We start from the raw sequence: 23,780 nt of genomic DNA on the forward strand, positions 1-23,780 counted from the left end.
GTTTATCTTCTTAAGTCTTTGTACGTCAGAGTGACTGAAGGAAAAGAAAAAGCAAGGTCATGAAATGTGGAAGAACTGTAGCAATAAAGAGGTTACATATCTGTCAAAGTGGAAGGAAATAAATATCAGGAAACATTTTCGAGAGCCCGCAAGTCAGTGAAGTTTTTTTTGTTTTTTTAACTCGTACCACAACAAAACTAAACTGGACAGAAACAAATCACCAACCAAATACGACACAACAAGGAAATAAAAAAAACAAAAACACAACCGAATTCAAACCTCACAAATAACAGCGAGGACTCAAAACAACCAAGTACACAAACACGTCGTTAAAGGAGCGAACACTAACATCACAGCCCGACACAGACGACACGGAAAATACCAAAACAAAACCAAATACTGTGACAGACGCAGACACCACAAGTTATTATCATATAACTTCTATATTTGATATGTGCACGAATAATTCACGAGGTGTTCTCACTTTTGAAAAAAGCCTCAAGTGGCCTCGAAGGGAACTGCAGTCTGTTTGTTTGTTTTTGTTTCTTTTCTTAGTTTCCCAAAAACAAATGAATCAGAACAACACAATAAAAGAACTAAATGTGTCCACAGTACTGTAGTAATATCAAACAGTAACTTTTTATGAGAGAACAACCAGTACGATCATTTAATATATATAATAATAATAATAATATAACATATTTCCAGTGTTGTAGATTCGTGCTACATTATAGTCCCATAAAAATAGACAGTGGCAGCTAAACAGAAAAGCAGACAGAGGAAAATAACTATACACTAGTGTTTATATCTTGGCACTAATATCAAACATCACAAGCAGTTTCAGACTATTAGAGTCTATTTTAACAACCAGCCCGCCTCCTGCCTGCAGCTTTATCTCCGAGTGGAAAAGCAAAACAGTAGATGTTTGATTCACTCGCTGTGTTTGGCATCTCGTCAAACCTCCAAGACTTTCACCTTTCCCCTCTACCTCCACACACACTCGCACACACCGCCTCCACCTGTCTGACACCCTCTATCTGCCTGTCTGTCTGCTGTCTGTCCGACGCCAGCCGAGCGCTGTAGAGCCATAGCTGGGTAATTTTCAACCTGGCAGGAGGGGAGGATCAAGTCGAGCCCGATAGATTGAGTAACCTTCCACTGACGTGGGTTCATGTGGGAAAGCATGAAAGGCAGGTAAACAAAGGCGGGTGCTGCACGGGGTAGCTGTGATACACACACCCAAACACACACACACACACACACACACACTTACATATACAGCCCTCTAAACAAGCCAGAAGCTGGTTTATATAAAAGTAAACATAAAGAGTTTTAATGTCTTCTTCACTCACCGTCTCCCGTGCCATGTTTGTGAAGATAAGTGTTTTTTTGTCCTCCTGTTCTTCCCGGTTTTCCCTCGTCACTAACAGTTGAGAGGAAAGCCAGAATCAGTCCAGAGTCACAGCATCTTCAGAACCTCCTCTGTAGTCACTTTCTCCGGTCTTAAAACCTCCATCACCCAGCTTCATGTTCCTGCCTCTTGTGTGTCCTGACAGTGACAGACCTCTTCTGCGTGTGTGTGTGTCTGTGTGTGTGTCCTGTCTAACAAAACAAGGTGGGTGTGTCTCTGCGTATGCAAGCCAGAAATGTGAGTAAAGAGGAGGAGGCACACACCCACGTGCGAGCCCGACTCTGGATCTGTTACATATGTGCGCACACAGTAGGTGTGACTGTACGCGCGTGTGTGTGTGTGTGTGTGCGTCATCCTGGCAGTGTGTGTGCTTTCTCCACAGCGCTCTCTCTTTCTGTTTCTGTATGTTTCCTTGAGACCAGGATGAACAAGGCACTTTTATAAAAAACAAAAACAGAAAGTAGAGAAATTGAAATTTCTCGGCTGAAGGCAACATGAAGTGAATCCAAGTTCATCTGTGAAACTCCACCGCAGAATTTAAACTATTTCACTGATTCAAAACAGCTTTGGTCTGTGCGGCTAACTCGGGTCATCTTTATAGGGGCAGAATTTACACTTAACAAACCTTTTAAGAATAAATATTTGAGTTTGGCATTTTTGCGTTGTTTGTCCTTTTTGGAGTTTCAAGTAAATATCAGACGAATCTTTATTAATGTGTCATTTATTAACAGACTCTCCAGGAACTCTGTTTTTCCGGTTGGTAAAATGTTGATTATATCGTAAGATTTTTCTATATATTAGCAACAATTAGCAGGTATGTCATATGGTTGTCAAGTCTGCTACCAGCATACAGGATATCTTTCTGTTAGAAATATGATGGTTAACTAGCTCGGTGGCCAGCTAATCAATTATCCACAGTAAACTGTGAGTGGTGAATAGACAGCACTGTTTCATGTTTCATCACACACATTCACTGCACATCATTTCTTCTGTTTTGACTTTTTGATTTCTGTACTGCTTCCCGAATTTCCCCATGAGGATCAATACAGTAAAATCGTATCTTATTCATAGACGCTAGTGGCTTTACCTTCGAAAGTGTGTTGCCAGAAGACACTTCGTCATGTAAACCTCATGACCTGGGATTGAACCACCAACCTTTCAAAGAAGTGACTTTCTCTAACACTGAGCCAAGATGACCAGATTTAGGAATGGATTGTGAGTTTTGGCATTCTCCAACACATTTCTTCCCTTTAGCTCAACGCCCTTTTGTCCAAATATGGAGACTCTCGGCTAAGAATATTTTATATATATCTAAAAATGAATTACCACAGTTTGCATGGATGAGATGCCAATTGCTCCATTGTCAATAAGGGTGTAGCTGTGATGATCCCTGCAAGGATGAAATATCAGGATACAGAGGAATAACACTAACGATTTGATTAGCATTTAGCTAACAAAGCTAGCAGTGTTAGTGCTTTGCCCTTTAAGCTCCAGAGCAAATTCAGACATGAACCACCACCTGTGTCAAATACAAAAAAAAAAATCCCATTTCCTCAGACTTTAAATTGTCTCCTACATATGAACTGAACAGTAAACAGCTGGAGAATGAGTGTCCATTAAAAGAGCCCCCCCGTCTCCACGGCAAAGAGCTTCCTCCCCTACCTCCTCTCTGTGTACTCAAAGGCATTGTGGGAAAGCAAACGCGGTTCACATGGCCTCCTTGTGTGGACTCAGACTTCATCACAGTCCCACTCAACTGCTGAGTGTCGCAATAATGAGGAGAAATTCAGCATCTTGACTTTGAACATCTCGGCTAATGTCAGAAGTCAAGGACAGTTTACCTGTTTGAGTCTTTCCAGCTCTTATATCAAATTAAGAGGATAGAAAAAAGAAACAATGAGAGACTTAATATTACGGCAGCAAGACGATCTGCAGATTTTGGTCAAACTAAATCAAACCATTTCTGAGGTCTCAGCAGGAAAAGTGCAAATTGAATAGTAACATTAAAGCATAACATTTTTATGATAATATATTTTGCCGTTCCAACCAGCACCAGATCTAAACAGAATATTTTGGGCCACAAAACAATGCAGCGAAACTAGATCAGCCTGCAAGGGAAACGAAGTCTCATTGTATTTTTGTGCGAACTGTCCCTTTAATGGCGATCCGTGGTGATCCATCTCGTGTTGTGGAGTCGTATCTGGGTCACAGCAGTAAACATAAATACAGCTGCTCTTGAGAAGGTGAGAGATGGAGAACCAATTAGAAAGCATGATACATGGACGCAAACACACGAAAACACACTAACACACACACAGCTAGTGCAACCTTTACAAGTGTGTGTGTGAGTGAGTGTGTGTGTGTGTGTGAGTGAATGAGTGAGTGTGTGTGTGTGTGTGTTAAGACAGAGAAACAGAGATACACACGTGTGACCTGAGCGATGAGCAGGTTTCTCGCTAATGAGGCCGAACTCTCGTTTACCCCCCGCAGAGATTCACCTTCTGACAGAATGGGGGCCCTGTTTACACACACACACACACACACACTCACACACTGAACACGCGTCTCCTTACGTCACTTTTATGCACATCACATAGACACACTTTCTGTAGACTTACCAAAAACCTAAAACTGGTTTTGTCCCCAGTTGGACAAGTGGTCCACGTTAAAGCGATCTTTCGCTTGTGTCCCCGAAAGTACGCTAAATCAGAACACACAGACACACACACACACACACACACAAGGTCAAGCTCTCACTAAAGAGACAATTACATGAATGCGACAGTTCCTACCTGTCAGCCTACTGGATGAATGTGTAAGATGTGTGAGTGTGCAGGGACTCTTTTATCACTGTGATGTTGTTGCAGCAGGGCAAAGGTACAGCAGAACCACACCCAGCACAACCTGGTCAGGTTCCAGGAACGGCAGAGAAACACGAGGCAGAAAGTGCTGAGTCAACAATGTGTGTGTGTGTGTGTGTGTGTGTGTGTGTGTGTGTGTGTGTGTGAGAACGAGCAAAGGCAAAGGAGTAAGAACTTTGTGTATTTGTCTGCAGCTTTGTGTTTTTTGCCACTTCCTGTCTTGGCCAGGTCTCCCTTGAAAAAGAGACGCTAAAGACTCGTCGGAAACCGGGAAACAGGAAGATCTGCTAGTGACGGGAATGAAAGTGTTCCTTAAAGGAGATGTATGATGTCAGTGGTGGTGTCGGGATTGATTAGCGCTGCTCGATGTGTAGCTTAAAATCCTCCATATTTATCTGATACTGGCGTCGGTAAAAGCCCTCCCAGCTCTCTTTAAGCCCTTGAACCTGATGTCAGGTTCTGGCCAAGTCTCGCACAGCTTGAACTGGCCTCAGATCTCTACGTTGGCCAGTTTGCAATTATATTGTAGCTGTTAGAATCAGCACTGGAAGGCTCTCAATGAAACAGCGACGCATTAATACAATCCTTCCTAAACGTTTTCTTTCTACTCCTCTGTGAGTTCATGCATCTGTGTTTGTTACAGCGCTTTACGTGCATGCAAATTAATCGACTTTGAATTGAAAAGTCCTGCTGTGAACCTCGAAAAAATTAATCAAGCAACCAAACGGAGAAATAAATCCCAGAAACACGTCAACACTTTGTCAGAAGGATGCGTCTGCCCGCCACTCAAAGTCATGGCTTCAACAGTCTGTCCTCATTCTTCTTATGAACCTTTATAAGTGTGTCACAAAGCTACTGGACACTAGTGTGTGTGTGTGTGTGTGTGTGTGTGTGTTTGCACCGCCATTCATGCTGCAACCAAATTTAAAGTTTCATCATACCAGCTGACTCAACAGGCGAAAACTAGCAGAACCCCCCCCCCCCCCCCCCCCCATCCCCCGAGTCCCCCTCGAAACCACGAAACACGACATGAAAACACACACAAGACATCAAACTCATGCCTGTGGTTAACACTCACACACAGCTGCATGTTTGCGTGTAAGTGTGTGTGTGTGTGTGTGTGTGTGTGTGTGTGTGTGTCACAGGGGGAGATCAAAAACAGGAAGTGAGTTTCTGTTCAGGAATTCTAGAAATATAGTACCTTTCAGTTTCGGAAGAAAAAAACACCCAGGGGGATTTTGAATGAATGTGCAAACACATAAACACACACACACACACACACACACACACACACACAAACACACACACACACACACAGAACATATGAATCATTAAGCCTCGACATACGACACTCACCCTCTGTGTATGTGTGTGTGTTTGTATGTAAGTGTGTGTGTCCTACTGTCCCCCTGAACCTTCACCTACTTATGCATGAATACATCCTGTTTCCAGGTCACCTTACAGCACACACACACACACACACACACACACACACACACACACACACACACACACACACACACTGTGTTTTTCTACTTCCTGCACGTGCTTCATGTTTGAGACCTCATGTCGACGACTTCCTGATGTTACATTTCAAATCTGCCGATCTTAAACCCGGCGTGTTTTATAGTTTGTATACAAATCGTGGTGAGTTGTGAGCTCGCACTTTACCAGGAAAGTCTGTGCACGGTTAAACAACGCACACACACACACACACACACACACACACACACACACTCATACCACCAAATCACCTGCACGAAATGAGAAAAAAATGCAATGTGCTGCATCACGTCAAGATATGAAGACAGAGTGGATATTCGTGATGAAGCACAGTTTCACGCACGTCTTTCTGTTTGTTCTTCGTGACTCAAATAATTCACGTGTTTGCAAAACGTCCCTCAGGAATCCCAGATAAATAATCAAATAATTGGCCCTATATATATATACCTGTTTTATTTTGAATGACTTTTTGTCTGGTGTATCTTCTTTGAGTCCTTCCTGCATCTTTTATCTGCTTTGTTTTTGTACCGATTATTTTGATGATTGTTAAAATTTAATGGTCTGATTGATCTGGGCGTTCCTGAAAGCTTCCATCAATGTTCCAGCGTGAACATTTAACAGGTACAAAGTTCACCTGCTGATCGAGAAAGTCGCTCAATGTATGACAACTGTTTTTTTAATTTCTTGACCTTACGACTGAAATGTGATGAATATTACAGCACTAGAACACACACTCACACACACACTCACACACACACTCACACACACACACACACACACACACACACATCTCATACAGTGTGAACAGAAAGGCTTCTGGTCCTGTGTCACTTCCTCCACACGTCCTCTCTCTCTTTTTATCAGCTCAGATCAAACACGTCGCCTCATTTCCTCTCGGTTATTCATCGCTCCTCCTTACTTCACTGTCAGGGACAAAACACACACACACACACACACACACACACACACACACACACACTCACACACACACACACACACACACACACACACACACCCTGATGAAGCTGTAGAGGCCGCACTGCGAGGAGACAAAGTTCACAGAGAGAGGGAGTGGCAAAGTGTGTAAGGGCAAAAAGAGACAAACACACACACAACCTTTTATGACAGGTAGGATCACGCTGCACGCCCACACACACACATTCTTCTCGTGCTGGAGTCAGGTAAACAATGTGGCGCACAAAAGGGGTATTAAGAGCAGGACACACACCAAAACAAGAAGAGAGAGTCCGACCTTTTCGATGCCGTGTCAGTCCTGCTCGCTAATTTGAAGCTCATGGGCATCTGCTGCATACATTAACTCCACCGAATCCTGAAAGACACAGAGAGAGAGAGAGAGAGAGAGAGAACGGTTACATAAGAAGTCCCAGAGAGACGGACAGCATCTCTGTACCGCCGGCCCCTGGAGACCAGCAGCCAGCCAGTCATGCAGCCTCGCAGTCCGAGAGGAAGAAATGAAAAAACACATCGAAAGAGAGAGAGAGAGAGAGACGTTACATAAATGCCACTCTACACCCATAAACACGCTCAAGGCGAGAAATGAAGCCATGAAACACACACACACACACACACACACACTGTGCACTGATTAACAGACTAATATGTGCATCTCTGACTCAGACCTTCATCCTCATTACGCTTCTCTCTTACCCGACAGAACTCCGTCTATACGGACGCAACCCTTACCTCCGGACTGCGTCCTGATGAGACAATAACTCACGTTGTTATGTGAGGACAGTTTGGATTAGCAGCTATTAATCTGAAGAAATCAAAGAATATTTCCAACCCTTCCTATGTATTTGGTGTTGGGCTCTTTTTGCAGTGTTAGAGATCGGGATGTCCTGCCAGTGTTTCGGTCCTGAGCAAAATATTGACAGCAGCTACCAGGCAGACTGACTTGATATTTGGCAGCGTGCTCTCCTCACGACCTTCAGGCCTTCTGCGACGTCAGCATCGTGCGTCTGCAGCTTTAAACGAAGGAGATGTTAATGATTTAACTCCCAAACATCTCTCCAAGTCGCCGCAGCCTGAGCGTGAGCGTAAAGACTCGCAGGGAGGGGATCTTCTTCCTGTGTTCGTCCGTGTCACAGTGCATGTCCTTGGTTCCCAGAGTAAGTGGAGTTTATTAACTGCATGCACAAATGCTTGATTCAAAGGCTAATAACAGAAAAAACCCTGTTTGATGCTCGCTCAGAGGAGCAGAGGTCATCAGACGCAGCTTGGACGGTTTGCGTGGATCATTTGAGCGCTCTCTGTCGCCCTGCTGATTTCTTTTCACATTTTCAGAAGTTACATTTTAAATAAACTGGAACATTTGTTCAGTGCAGTAAAAATAACATTCAGGCAACTAGATCAGCAGACACGTACGACCTTAGCAAATCCCCACAAGCTCTGAGCTTCACCCCACACCTGGCTACTTCTGAACACACGAGTACGAAAAAGCACAACAACACAAACTGAGCTGAAATGATGCATTTTTGCAATATCCTGAAGCTCATTGGAGAGATAGTCATCACTTTCATTTGCCACATTTAAAGCCGGCCGGAGACAAAAGTGTGTTTTTAGGAGAGTCTAAGAAATGTCAGCTATGCACACAACAACATATCACATCCACAGGGGGATGAAACTATTTGGGTTTTGCAAAACTTTCATAAAAAAATCCCTAAAAGAAGGTCAACTCGCAGCAACATTACCATGATGATAGGGCCGAATTCCACTCTGCAGCTAAAACCTCTCTGAGGGCAAAACAAACCCCTCATTGTGCCGCATCCTGTCAGAAAGGTGAACATCTGTTCCTGGATCCGTGCGGAGATAACGTCCTCCTGATCACGTCTGTTTGTCTGTTTGAGGAGCAGCAGAAGGCTCATCAGAAGGATTACAGTCTTTCTGTGTGACAACAAACATGTCCTCTTCATCACATCCGTCCACTCTGCCTCAACATCTGCATCACAAACCTGTCTAATGTGTCACACACACACACACACACACACACACACACACACACACACACACACACACACACACACTGTATCGCTGACAGCTGCTGTGCTTCTCAAGACTGAAACACAAGACATGACACTGCTGCAGCCTGGTTCATAGACCTGTAATGATCCTAATTGGTGTGTGTGTGTGTGTGTGTGTGTGTGTGTGTGTGTGTGTGTGTGTGTGTGTGTGCAGTACGATCAAAGCTGTCTCGTATGTCCGTCACACTCAGAACACATTCATCTCTGCTCAGATTACATCGTACGTGACAAACGGTCTTTTCTGTCTAACTCTCAGCGCTGCTGCAGACACGTCGCCCCCTTGTGGACACATTAGCAGGATCACGCTCGCATCGCATTGACGTCCCACCCCTTCACCCAACCACAACTCTTAACCAATCGAATGACGTGGCAGCAGACAGGTGGCGCTGGTAGCCCAGTGGTTAGTGGGTACGCCCCACGTACGGAGCCTCGACCTCTTAGTGGGCGGCCCGGGGCTTGAATAACCTGCTGCTCCTTTCCTGCATATCAATCTTTATCAGACTTTATCCATCGTCCTGTTTCTAAAATAAACCTTTCAAGCAGACAATCACGATTATAAAAAGCTGTATGACTCCTGGGTTTGTGTTTTTGTTTCCTCCTCCAGCGCACACAGCAACGCAGGAGCCTCATTTGTCAACAGAGCTGTCAATCATGACCTTAAACCATGTTGGACATGGGGCTTATCGCCTCTAATGCAGAGAGTCGATTTAGCATGGTCACGTTGGCCACTGATTCAAGATAGGTGCGTTTATGTAGAGGTAGATATTTACTCTCCTTCCAAAATCACTGAAACAGCTAAAAAAAAAAAGTTCTTTTAAACTCCAAGGAGCTTCATGCACTTCAGAGTGTAACCAGCATTAATCACTCTGCAGGGTATTGAAGGAATGAATTTTAATCTAAAGACTGTAAAGTCACCGATCTCTGCCCACACTGAGGCTGCGGACCTGCAGAGTGACGGACAGACATAGTGGCACAGTGGGAGCGTTGTTCCTGTTGCCCTTGGACTCAGAGACATTCATCCTCCGAGTTTGACACACAAGGACCACGGCCGGGAGGAGGGAATCTGATTGGCTGAGGCAAACGTAAAAAACCTCGAGTCACAGTGGAGTATTAAAATAATGTGGCTGCAGCCTTAATGTGGCTGATCTGTGTCGGATTCCTATTGGCTGCAGGGAAACGTCAATCAGCAGCAACGCCAAATAAGGAAACACAGCTTCCTTAATGATGTAACCGCAGCACGATGACACAGCTCCTTTTCTGCCAGCCACCTCAGCAGTGTGTGTGTGTGTGTATTTAATGTATATAAATGTGTGTGTATAAATGTGTGTGTGCGTGGTTTAATCTCAGGCTGCTGCTTTCGCTGCACCAAGAGCGCCGTACATCTTGTTCCTGAGCTTTCTGACAGCAGCTCTGCATGCTGCCAAAGAATGTGCTTCCTGGCAGTGGACCACACCTCCGACTGACCCCCTCCCAACCCCAAAACACACACACACACACACACACACACACACACACACACACACACACACACATACACACACAATTACACGGGTCTCTTTATTCTTTTATTGAAAACATAGAAAACACACTGACACCTTCCTGGTGTTCCTGCAGCTTCACCTTTGTGATCATTTGTTTTGGCAGGAGATAAATAGTGTATGGTGTACACACACACACACACACACACACACACACACACACACACACACATTAATTCACATGCACACACAGACAAAGCATAAGCATAAACAACCCTCCTCAGAAACTTCCCTGATTTGGAAAATTCCATTGATGATGTTTTTTACGTTTGATTTTTTTCGTTGAACCTGCAGCTGCACCTTCTCTTGCCACATTGGTTTTCCTACATTTCCCAGCATGCATTTCCATTAAAGGATTGACAGAGGCTGTTAAACACAGTGTTCATACATTAACCGCAACTCTGCCAGTCACTAGAAGCCGGCAGTCAAGATGCATTTTTAAAGGATGGTTTGGTAAGCGTGCCAAAAAAAGTCACTTATAATAAGTGCGCGTACATGCTGCATGTAAACATCTGAAGTCTTTGATTTAATTAAATACGTCGGGCAACGCGTCCACCTAGCGTCTTCGTTCAGAGCGCTAAAGTGAGGAGAGAGCGTTCGCAGCAGGAAGCCTCTCTTCTTCCGAGCGCTCAGCCTTTATTGAGCGGCCGCTCCGAGAGCTCGGCTTGAAAATCGTTTTAACTTTTTCAGAAAGGCGCCGCTGATGCTAACGGCGCTCTTTTCCAAATGTCTGATATTCGCCGTAGCTTCGCCGCTTTACAGATAAATGTCTTGAACCCACGTCCTCGTCTTAGCTCCGTGACTGATCAAGAAATAAACAATCTCAAATGTAAAAAAGTAAGGCAGCAGTGTCGGTCATACAAGAGGTGTTGTCAACAGACGGTTGCCATGGAGACGGGACAGAAATGCTTCACCCACAAACCTGAGTGCACCGTCGGTGGACTCGGGGTCGGAGGTTGTTTTTAAGGCGCTGTAGAGCACTGTAACCATGACGACGTCTCTAAGTGTCTTTTCACTAGTAAACAAACGACTGAATGGGAGAAGAAACGGCGAGCAGTCGTGATGTTTCAGATACAACCTGGCTCATGAATCTAAGAGGTAGTGAAACGCTTGAACACTGATTTCAGAATGACTGAATGAAGAGTTTAGTGAGCGATAACACTTTCATGCTTTCCCTGAAGAATAAGATTCAGATCAGACGAATAAAAACCCCGCTCAGAGGGGATTTTATCGTCTAAATGCTGAAAGAATGAAGATCTAAATAAAGATGAGGACCGTGTTGGTCATCTCTGTCTCAACACCAGACGCCCTGACATTTCCATAATGACATCAGAAGAAGGTTTTTGCTCTGGATGAATGCGTCCCCCCCCCCCCGGGTCAAAGTGTGAAAGACAGTAACAATGAACCTATCACACATTCAGATGAGTCATACAAATAAAACACTGAGATGTGACACTCGCTGTGTGACTGCTTGTGAGCTGAAAGGAACCAAACTGCAGAGCCTGACTCACTGTGTTTGCAGACGATGTCGTGGAAGATCCTGACTGCTAAACTCACACTGCATGCAACCGCTCATGTCAGGGAGGAAATATCTGAAGAGTGAATTCATGTGAAAGAGACTCAATATGTAAGAACTGTTATTTAACCATGCACATAGTGGAGTCACTTCTCGACTGGTCTCACACTTGTTCTGGCTTCCAGTTGGTTTTTTAGTACTAGTTTTTAAATCCCTTGATGCACTGGTGTCCGAGCTGTTGACTGTCCAGGCTCAGAGTTAATATAAGAACAGCTCCAACTTCAAATCACTGCTAAAACCCCACCTCTCTGCTCGGCCTGTCAATACAAGCTGAGCTTTACTCTTATTGTATGTGTTTCACTTTTATTGTTTTTTATTGTGCTTTTTTTTAAACCAAGGTTGTTTTAAATGTGCTGTAAAAATGAAGACTGATTGATTGTAAAGCATCTCGTGGTAACGCGTGTTATGAATGGCTGCGATACAGGTAACGATGTACTGAGTGACACCGCTGCCTTGATTTGTTTTTGTTGTCGGATCCAGACAACTCGAGCGGCGCTCTCATCACGCATCGTTCTCAACAAATCACCTGAAACACGTCGTCCCACAGCCGTCGATTTATGCTGCAAGGTTTCCGCTCGGTTATTCCAACATGCTCTGCATCAGATCCAGCAGCTCCCCAGCACAGACCTGAAGGCTTCAACTGGAGCTGGAAGATATCATCCCATTGACTATTCCACTGCTTTACTTCTCGGCGCCAAACAAACTCAAACTTTGTTCTGCAAGCTGCAAGAAACACTTCTCAACACCCGTCATATGAAACAAACAGCCACGACCCACCTGTCCAAGCTGTTTGGTCCACACCAGGGTTCAGCTGACAGCAAACAAACCGCTCTAACTCAAGTTTGTCTCCTGGGTGTGAAAAGGCTCCAAGTGCAGAATGTGTAATAAAATATATATTCAGAATTAACCCGCTGACTCATACGCAGCAGCTTGATCCTTTCGGTTGGTCTCGACGCAGGAAAGAGAACCAAACTGCAGCTTCAGCAAACAGGTCTAAGAGGATTCATCCTTCAAACAGCCACACGGGTCACAAACCCTCCAACACACTTTGATCTGCACGAGGACAGACAGCCAGCAGCGTGATCTCTCAGAGCATACTCACAGCGGCGTTTTTTTACCCAGCGTGCCTTTCTGCAGACGGCGGTGAACTCTCCCGTCAGCTCGCTGTGATGTTCTGACTGGTTTCATGAACATCTCCTCGTCTGTTTTACTCTCCGCTCGTCTCTGCTAAACATCACAGCGGTGCTCGATGCGCCTGGTGTGATTATGAATGAAAACAGGAACATGACTCACAGGCGGCGGTCCCACGCAAAGAGCACAAACGCACACGCAGAGTTCTTAGTAACCCGGCATGCTTACGTATGTAAGGATGCATCTGCGTGTGGTTTGTGGTTTTTCCTTAGACGCGTTCACCTGTCTGACTGCATGAATCATAGCAACGAGGCTGATCCGAGGTCAGGGTCTGACCCGCGACTCTTCAAATAAATACACTTCAAAACACACAGTACATATCTAAAGGTTTACAGAGAGATGACAGAGGCAGAGGAGGAGAGAGATAACGCTAAAAGACAACATAAAAAAAGCCAACCTGATGGACTCTATCTGAGTCTGAGCTGGAGGAAAGTCCGACACGCAGTCACAGTCATTCCAGCATCCTCACAAATGTCACATAAGCAGACCTGATCTGGTTCACACTGACTTGTTGGGGCCCTGGAGGACCAATGAGCAGCAGGCAGGGTGGAGTCTGAGCGAGCTGTCAATCTTATTACTCAACTTGTTATTCGTGCAGGAGGATGGTGCAATCTGGTTTTATTACAGCGAGGAGCTAAAGGTTCAGGAGGTGAAATACAGAAAAATACTGCTGGGTCATCCGCCAGTTCATTTGGGCATAAAGTGGCCAAAAATCTCAATCTCAATCTCGTGTTGCTGCTACAGTACTGCTCTGACAGGAGACTGACTCTGAGGAGACAGAAACGAGACATGACAGGTAGCGGGCAGCTGGAAGGACAGAAGTTCCAGTTCATGGTCGGCTCCTGAACCCGTCAATCGTCAGAGCACCGTGAGACTAACAATCATCAATAAATCACAGAGAGGGGGATCAGGGTACCTTCTTCCAGGTCCAACTAAAGAGACCTGTCATTTAAGATAGAGATGTAGTAATCCAAGCGCGCTGCCAAATGAAGTCAGGAAAAACAAGATGGTGGCTGCCAAAATACCTTTTAAAGGTCACATATTGTGCAAAATCCTCTTCACCGTGTTGATGTCTCTAGTCTGTCTCCAAACCCCCCAATCAGGAGGAAAGTCCATCCTCTTCGTCTTCTGCCTGCTCCACTTGTCAGAAAATGTGTGCTCAAACAGGCCGTTTGGAGATTTTCCCTTCATGACATCACAAAGGGCAGTAGCCCCTCCCCCAGGTGGGTGACACTCCCACAGCTAGGTGTTTGTTCTGCCCTCTGAGTCTGCCTTCTCACCGTAAACAATAGGACATGGAGCCAGAAAGCAGCGAGTACACCCGAGCCCTTCCAGAGAGGGGGCGTGGTCAGACACAGCTCATTTACATATTTAAAGCTACACACACAGAAACAGCCTGTTCTGAGCAGGGCTGAAATAGAGGGGTTTATAGACATGATCAAACACAGGATCAGAGTGGATTTACAACAACACACTTCACACACATGATGAAGAGGAGCGAGGACACCTCAGTCCATCAGATCTGAGTGCATTGTGTGTGCGCTCAGGTGCGTGACGGATCTTGAAACAAGCAACTGCAATGTGTGCGAGTTGTGTTTTGATGATGCTGAATCATTTCTGCAGAAACAGAAACTTCCTGCAGACAACAAATCTTTTACAGAGAGCGACTCAGCCGCGCTTTTCTTCCGCAGTTTGGCCCCGAGTGCTACAAGCAGAAACACTGTGAGCTGAAGGGAAACTGACTTTAATGAACATCAAACCATGTTTGGAAAAAATCCCAAAAAGCAATGAGCCCGTTTGGACACCATTAAAGGAATCATTTCTGCTGAGTGTGCTATTTTGCAGGAAGGAAGAGTTTAGGGATATCTTAAGAAGATGTTGATGTTAGCGTTCAACATAATGACATCAAATCTACATTTACTTTTGACCATTATTATATCACATACATATCTTGGATAACTATCCCATAAGAGGGCGACATGAGCGCTTATCCCACTTCCATAAAGTCGATAAACCCTCGAGAGACTCCAGAGCGGCCACAGCTCCAGAATCACTAAATGCACACTTTCTTTTTAAGAGTCCATCTTCTTTTAAACTTCACTCCTCTTTCTTTTTTTTATCTGGCTGATTTTCTCCAAGCGCCCGCTGAGATGACACTCATGACATCATTCTGACATCATCACAGGGACAGACAGCATCTCCAAATAACAACGGATGTAACTACTTAGAAGAATTGTTATTGGTGGATTGAACTGAGTGTTGAATAAGCTGCAGCAGCACGTTTCTGTTTTTAGTGAATTCGTGGAGTCGGACATTTTGCACTCTCAAACTTCAGAGGAGGGATTTTTATTTCCCCACAGTTTCAGAGATCTGATTAAAAGTTGTTTAAAAGTGTTTTCGGATTATTTCCGAGGACAGCGCAGTGACTTATATTTGTTTTATAACTTAGTCGACCTACAATAAAAATCAAGTCCTCTGCTTCAGATGTAATGATTTACATCACGTGTGCCTTCATAGGAGAGGGAAGTCCCCACAACAGTGGTGATTCATGTGACAAGCCAAAAAAATAAAAAAGGGTTTAAAAAAGGCTGAGAAGATGAAGTGAGGATTCTTCTTCCGTTAATTGCATAATCACTGATTCGTCAAGTTTGACTCCAGGCGTGCAGCCCGATGCAGAGGGAAACCTGACGACCTCCCATGAGCATGTCATCGTGGTTCAGAAAGTGCTCAAAAGACTGTTAGAGAATAGACTCTTCGTAAAGGCTGAGAAGTGTGTGTTTCATGCCGAGTCAGTCTCTTTCCTAGGCTACATCTTGGAGGGCGGACAAGTTAGGACGGACCCGGCGAAAGTGGAAGCCGTGCTGCAGTGGGAAACACCAACTACCAGAAAACAACTGCAGAGATTCCTGGGCTTTGCCAATTTCTACCGCCGGTTTATCCGTAACTACAGTCAGGTGGTTGCACCTCTTACAAGATTGACTTCGCTCATTGTACCTTTTTCTTGGTCACCAGCGGCGGAGAAAGCGTTTGTGGACCTCAAGGAGAGGTTCTCGTCGGCACCTATCCTGGTGCAGCCGGATCCCACTAAACAATTCATTGTTGAGGTGGATGCATCGGATTTTGGGGTAGGAGCTGTTCTTTCTCAGAGAGGTTCTAATGACAATAAGATGCATCCCTGTGCATTCTACTCCCGTAAGCTCTCTCCAGCCGAGAGAAACTATGACGTCGGCAACAAGGAATTGCTGGCTGTGAAATTGGCATTGGAGGAGTGGCGGCATTGGCTGGAGGGAGCGGAGATGCCATTTGTGGTCTGGTCTGACCATAAGAACCTTTCGTATATCCAGACTGCCAAGAGACTGAATTCTAGGCAGGCCCGGTGGGCGTTGTTCTTCACCAGGTTCAATTTTACAGTGACTTACCGACCACGAAATAAAAATATAAAGCCAGACGCACTTTCTAGAAAGTCTCACAAGGAAAGTGAGACTCCTAGTGCTCCAGACACTATTTTACCTCCTTCATGCTTGGTAGCTTCAGTTACATGGGAGGTGGAGTCTCTCGTGAGGGAAGCTCAGAGGGATCATCCGGATCCGGGTGGAGGTCCGGCTAATTGTTTATTTGTGCCTAACCATGTGCGTTCCCAGGTTCTCCAGTGGGGACATTCTTCAAAACTGGTGTGCCACCCCGGAGTGGCTCGCACAACAGACTTCATCAAAAGACATTTCTGGTGGCCTACGATGGGTGTGGACGTTAAGGAGTTCGTGTTGGCGTGTTCGGTATGTGCGAGGGGCAAGGCGTCTCATCGGCCACCAGCGGGGCTGCTGCATCCTCTTCCTGTGCCTGGACGTCCCTGGTCGCACATAGCATTGGATTTTGTCACAGGTCTTCCTGACTCGGGAGGTAACACTGTTGTAATGACGATTGTAGATCGCTTTTCTAAGGCTGCTCATTTCGTGGCGTTGCCTAAATTGCCCTCTGCTGCTGAGACCGCGGACTTAATGACAGTCCACGTATTTCGGCTGCATGGCATTCCCTTGGATATTGTCTCCGACAGAGGGCCACAATTCACGTCTCGGGTGTGGAGAGCGTTTGTTCGTGCCTTGGGAGCCACTGTCAGCTTATCGTCCGGATACCACCCGCAGTCTAATGGACAGACGGAGCGGGCCAACCAGGATTTGGAGGCCATGCTTCGCTGTGTTTGTGCACAAAGACCTCGCAGTTGGAGTCAACATCTGGCATGGGTGGAATACGCACACAATTCGCTCACATCCTCAGCGACAGGTATGGCACCTTTCTTGTGCTCGTTGGGATATTTACCTCCTTTGTTCCCCAATCAGGAGGAGGAGATCGCTGTTCCCTCCGTTCAGGTTCACCTGCGACGGATTCGCAAGACCTGGAGGGAGGCCCGGTCGGCGTTGCTAAGGACCAAGGAGCGGAACCGGAGTTTGGCTGATCGTCGCAGAGTTCAAGCGCCAGATTATGTGCCTGGACAAAGGGTTTGGCTTAACGCGAAGGACATACCGCTCAGTGTGGAGTCTAGAAAACTGGCCCCTCGGTTCATTGGGCCTTACAAGATTGACAGGATCATTAACCCTTCCTCAGTTCGTCTCAGACTTCCCCCGGCTCTGAAGATTCACCCTACCTTTCACGTTTCCCAGATTAAACCAGTGGTCACCAGTGTCCTGAGCCCTCCGGCCGTCGCCCCTCCACCCACCCGGCTCATCGATGGCCATCCGGCCTTTACGGTTAATAAGGTTCTGGACGTTCGACACAGAGGAAGGGGGTTCCAGTTCCTTGTGGACTGGGTGGGTTACGGTCCGGAGGAGCGGAGCTGGATCTCGAGGGGGCTGATATTGGATCACTCTGTGATCCGAGATTTTTACAGACGGTTTCCTGACAAGCCTGGTAGACCGCCAGGTGGCGGTCGTTGAGGGGGGGTACTGTCATGTTTTGGGTCTGTTTGTTTCTCCTCCCACGTGTGTCTGTTTGTTTTCCTGTCTGTCACTCCCTCTGTGTCTACTAATCATTCAATTAAGTGTTTTCAGGTGTGGACCACAGGTGTGGTTCATCTCGTCATCCGGGTATTTAAGCTGGCTTCTGCCAGGAAGCCAGCGCCAGGTTATTGTTCATCCCCAGTGGTTGGTACTCTCCGTGTTTCTCGAAATTATTCAATTCTCTGTGATATATCTTGTGATTCCCTGTTGTGTTTTTGACCCCTTCGTGTTCTCTCTCTCCTTCCCAGTTTGTTCCCAGTCCTGTCGTCCTCACCCCGTGTTCCTCGTCGTCTGTCTTCGTCCTCATCTGGCTTACACGCGTTTCATTGTACATCTAGAGTCACTTATATTATTGTATCACATTTAGTGTCACGTTAATTACTTGTTCACATTATTTATTGTCACGTTAGATTCATGCTACACTTTAGAGTCACTTATTACTTGCATTATTATCACTCGTGTTTCTAATAAATTGTTATTTTGGTATATTTTCAGTTTCTTGTCTCGTGCTTTTGGTTCCACAATTATTCTGATTGTAACATCCCAGGGCGTGTTCAGAGTCATAACCGACCGACATAACGGCTCACGTCGAAGCAGCGGTCATATCTTGATCTCTTTATGACTCACGAATGGTCGGATCGATAGCACAAACAGAGAGTGAGAAAGAACGACGAGCTGACAGGAAATCTGACTTTTTTTCTGTTCTTCACATCTCCAACTGGACACCATTCTTCTCTCATGATAAAACATGCAGCTGCATCTCTGCGTCTTTCAAGTGCTCTGACTTCAGAGTGACTGAACATCAGATCAGCTGATTATTTATCAGACCAAATGAGCTCATAAAAAAAGGAGCAAACTGACACGTAACACATGATTTAAAATACACCGGTCTCTGCGACTCACCATCATCTCTGTCAGAGAAATCCAAAAACATCTGGACTGCTTTGTGTTGGCTGACCAAACACGCCACGCGAGCGCTGACCAAATAGCTAATTATCATGATAATGAATCGAGTCTGAGCATCTGGTCCTGTTAATCATTAAACAGATACTTTATCATTTTTTCATCCTGCATGCTTTTGTGCGGAAAGATGTTTTTAAGGGGCCAAATTTCTTTGAGAAGCAAAAAATAAAAATGCAGTATTTGTGGTCAAGAGGCCGTGTATTTGGTTGCTTTATTCTGAAGTGAAGGACACAGAGTCCAGATCGGACTGTATCTGACGGAACACCTGCCACCGCCATTGATAGCGAGCAGACCGGCGAGCGTCACCATCCAGACGCTGCGTACTCTCCCAGCTCACAAACACGGCGGCGGACATGAACACAACCGAGCCCCGAGCTGAGTAGGATATTCAAAAGCAGATCAGTTTGAGGAGTCATGGCAACAACTGGAGTGCATTTATAATGCAGAGATTATTTTTCTTCTGAATACAAAACATAGCTTTAAAGAACAAAGCTGTTTCTTGCACCAGGCTGTGAACATGTTTGTTTCTGAATATTGAAATGGGACATAATGGAAGTTTTTTTGGGGCTTTTACAGCCTGCCTCCAGTGGACACTTGAGGAACTGCAGCTTTATGTAAATCACCTCAGGGTTCTTTCTTTTTTCAACCGCGTAAAAAGTTGCAGCGTGGTTGATTCAGTGTGACTCAAACTGACACATCTCGTATGATCTTTCAGTTTTTATTAACGCCTTAAATCTTAACCCTCCCCGAGTGCTAAGAGCCGGTCTGAAACCACAGAGAACAAAAACCAGAGTTCCTTTTTCTAAAATAGAAGACGACACATTAATAAGAAATGCCTGAAAGTAAAATTGAGAGATTATAATGATTTTTTTTCCCCCTGACATCAAACATCAGGTACTTTTCTTTTTCTGCAGAGAGTCAGACGTACGCTCTGCTGCTGTGGTTTAACCGGTCATTACTGAAGTGCTGAGGTGAGTGTGAGCTCGGTCAGCCGTTAGAGATGATCTGAGGACAGGTTTCATCCTGACTACAGTGAGAATCAACACAATGAGCATCACTAAGACAAAGCTTACTGAGCTTTCAGTCATCTCTCATCACACTGTTCATACAGTCACAGAAGCTCAACATGTCCGGTCGGGTTCAGTTTGGTACAGTGTACATTCAGGGGGGACGGGTACCTAAAGAGGACATACATGTATGCTCCCCCTTTATTCATCTGATCAATTAGTCCCCCTGTGCTCAACATCTAACATGGATCAAGCAGCAGAGGAGGTTTGTGACCCTGTAGAAACCAGCTCTCTCTGAACGCTCTGTTTTGGTGTGTGTGTCTCTTTAAATGCGATGACGGTACCATTTTTTGATTGTTATGCTAAAATGTAAAAGTGGATTCTTGATAACGTGTCCTCTTAAATAACTGATCCATACTGTCCTGCTTGTGTTGCCAACTCCTCTTTAAGAACAGCAGCCATTGGCTGTCCGATATGACGTCATCACCTCGTTTGGAAAATAAAAGCAAAATGCAACCGTTATGGAGGAAGTGCTAAATATGTTTAGAACTAGAAATGAACTCTCTTCTGTTGATTTTTAGGTTTTTAGGGCTTTTTTGCCATTGAAATAGGCCGTCACAGCTTTTGATCAAAAAAAAAAAAAAAAATCACAAAGAGGAAATGGAAAGTCGCCAGATTTGGCGAGAAACTCGGCGAGTTAGCAACACCGCTTGTTTGGTACTGTTAGAGCCATTCTGTACTGTGTGTTCATGTCATTACCTGATTGCCACAGTAGGTGGCGTATTGGACAGCAGTAAGGTGGAAATAGGATAAATAGAAGAAGTGATTGTTCCTCAGGTGTGCTGCTTACCGGGGAGAAGCACACAGTTTTTGACCGCCGTTTAGAGGCAATTAATTGAACCTTTTCTTTTGTTCGTTTCCTTTCGTTAATACTTAAAGTGCGTGTAAACAGTGGCTTTATTAAAGTGGTAAATAAATACATCTAAAACAAGTCCGCAGATGTGTGATTTAAAACGAGAAGCAGCCGAAGGACGACGTGTCAACTACGAATTTCCCGGTAGCAGCCCCTCACTGTGGCTTAGGTTTCTTTTCTTTTTAGTTTAAATGAAATCAAGTCACAACACAAGTCAAAAACTACGCTTCAGCTAGTTCGATTAGTTTGCTATCGTTCATGGAGGAAGACGCGACGCTGGATTTCCTGTGTTTGCTGTAGCTCGGAGGATGTTTACAACCGTTGCCTGGCGACGCAACGATCATCAGCTGATTCATTCATCCGGATTGCGACATCACGGCGCCCACCGTCTCTAAGGTAAAAGGTAGCGCTACCAACTGTATGGCCATACTAAATGTGTGCACACAACTTTGCGAGTGTAAATCCAATGCATTGGTCGCTAAACTAACACTGGTAAACTGAACTGTAACTCGTTGCTTTCATCTCGGAGGTGCGTTGCGGTGTGAATTAAAGGACATTATGGACGGTAAAACAGACGCGGCTGCTGATGCAGCCTCTGTGGAAGAGAGAGATGTTAATGAGATAGAAACTGTAAAAGGTAAACGGTCTATTACATTAACACACAAAGCTCTTGTTGCAAAGGTGGAAAAGTTACAAAATGTAAGAAAAGATAAATTAAGTAAGATTAAAAACCTAAGAAATGTAACTCAAGAGCTTATGCAGAGTGGCAATACAAATGAGATAAAACACACATTGGAAAAAATTGGGCTTTTGTGTGGGGAAGCTAAAGATGCTCATGTGGCTCTTTTGCCTTTAATGTCCATTGAAGAAAGGGACAAACAAGACACTTGGTTTGCTGCAAAAATGATTGTTGAAAGTGGTTTCATTTCTGAGGTTGAAAAATGGTTGGTACATGATCATGGTGGTGAAGATGATGTTAACCCTGATGACAGCATATCAAATGTTGCCAGTAGACATTCTCATTGGAAAAGCATAGGTAGTGGTAAAGAAAGTAACAAAAGTGGTAAAAACAGTAATAAAAGTGGCAAATCTACAGCTTCATCCCGCCTTAAAGTGGAAGCAGAAAGGGCTGCACTTCTCGCTAGAGCTGCAGCTTTAAAAGGAAAGCATGCTTTAGAGGCCCAGGAAGAGGAGCTGAGAAGACAAAGAGAGCACCTCGAGATTGATGCTGAAATAGCTGCATCCACTGCAAAGTTAGCAGTTTTTCAAGCTGCCACAGAATGTTCCAGTAAATCACAAGCACCTTCTGATGGAATGAATTCTTACTTGCAAAGGAATAAAGAACAAAACCCAAACTCAAAAGGATTTAATCCTGCAGCAAACTCATTTGTACCACACACATGGAATGCAATGCCAAAGGACAGCTTCACAGTAGCCCAAAAGGATTCAATTGGATGTAACACACACTCTGCAGAGGGAAACCCACAGCAAACCCTTGGATCCAAATATGAAACAAAATGGAAACCGGAAACATTTGGAATGAAGCAGTATGGAAACACAGAACAAAGCCCCTCTCTGCCAGTCCACAATATACAGCCTGCATCAGTGGAACAACAGCATCTATATTCTGTACCAGTACAAGGAGACCTGTGCACCATAATGCACCGACAAAATGAAATCACAGCGGCTCTGGTTCAACAACAGAACCTAATGTCCTTGCCTTCTCGGGACATTCCAGCATTCGATGGTGATCCTCTTCAGTATAAAACCTTCATAAGAGCATTTGAACATACTGTGGAATCAAAGGCTAGCAAAGCTGACTGCCTTTATTTTTTAGAACAATTTACAAGAGGGCAGCCCAGAGAATTGGTCAGGAGTTGTCAGCACATGAGTCCTGACAGAGGTTACCAACAGGCTAAAGAGCTTCTCCAAGAACACTTTGGAAACCAATATAGGATTGGTGCAGCCTATATAGAAAAGGCTTTGGCTTGGCCTGCAGTGAAGACAGAGGATGTGGTAGCCCTTCAAGCCTTTTCACTATTTCTGCGAAGTTGTTGCAACGTAATGGAGGAACTTCAATATGTGCAAGAGCTGGACATGCCAACAAACATGAGAGCAATCATGACAAAGTTGCCATATAAGTACAGAGAAAAATGGAGGATACGGGCACATGAAATACTAGAAAGGTCTAATCGCAGAGCTTGCTTTAAAGATATGGTCTCATTTATTGAACGCCAGGTCAAGATCATTTCTGATCCACTTTTTGGGAACATCCAAGACATGGTATGTGGGGGACCTGCAGTAAAAAGTGTTGACAAGTTCAAACTACACTCAAAATTCAGCAACATCAGAGGTAACAGCTTCGCCACAGTTACTGTAAGTGATGCAGCTCAGGAATGTGAAACTTGAAGCTCAGTCACGCAAAAGCCGGATTTAAAGGGAAGCATTCAAGAACCATGTGTTTGCTGCTCTCAGTGGCACAGACTGGAGGAGTGTCCAAAACTAAAGGAGAAGAAGCATCGGGACAAAATTGACTTTTTGATGGAAAAGGGGAAGTGTGTTTTGGCTGCCTGTGTAGTGGACACAGGAGCAAGTACTGCGACAGGCGCTTAACTTGCAAAGATTGTGGTCAGAGCCATCCTACGGTGCTTCATATCTCTGGAAAGACAAGAGCCAGCACAGGAAGTGAACACACTGAGGGTACTGCACATGTTAAACAACCTTCATCAGAAACGTGTGGTCATACAGGGGCCGGAAAGGAGAATAGCATTTTGTCTATTGTGCC

At 44.9% G+C, this 23,780-nt stretch overlaps 1 long non-coding RNA gene across 1 annotated transcript in view; it reads right to left on the bottom strand.

Annotated features, from left to right (window-relative positions):
- The window catches only part of LOC306818059, a 55,740-nt gene that overhangs the window by 12,881 nt on the left and 19,079 nt on the right, over window positions 1-23,780 (bottom strand). Inside the window, exon 2 of the long non-coding RNA XR_013778125.1 lies at window positions 7,028-7,105. This is a non-coding gene — a long non-coding RNA (uncharacterized lncRNA). The remainder of the gene's footprint in view (window positions 1-7,027; window positions 7,106-23,780) is intronic.

The sequence above is a fragment of the Symphodus melops genome (assembly GCF_947650265.1).
Source record: "Symphodus melops genome assembly, chromosome: 22".
NCBI classification, from domain to species: domain Eukaryota; kingdom Metazoa; phylum Chordata; class Actinopteri; order Labriformes; family Labridae; genus Symphodus; species Symphodus melops.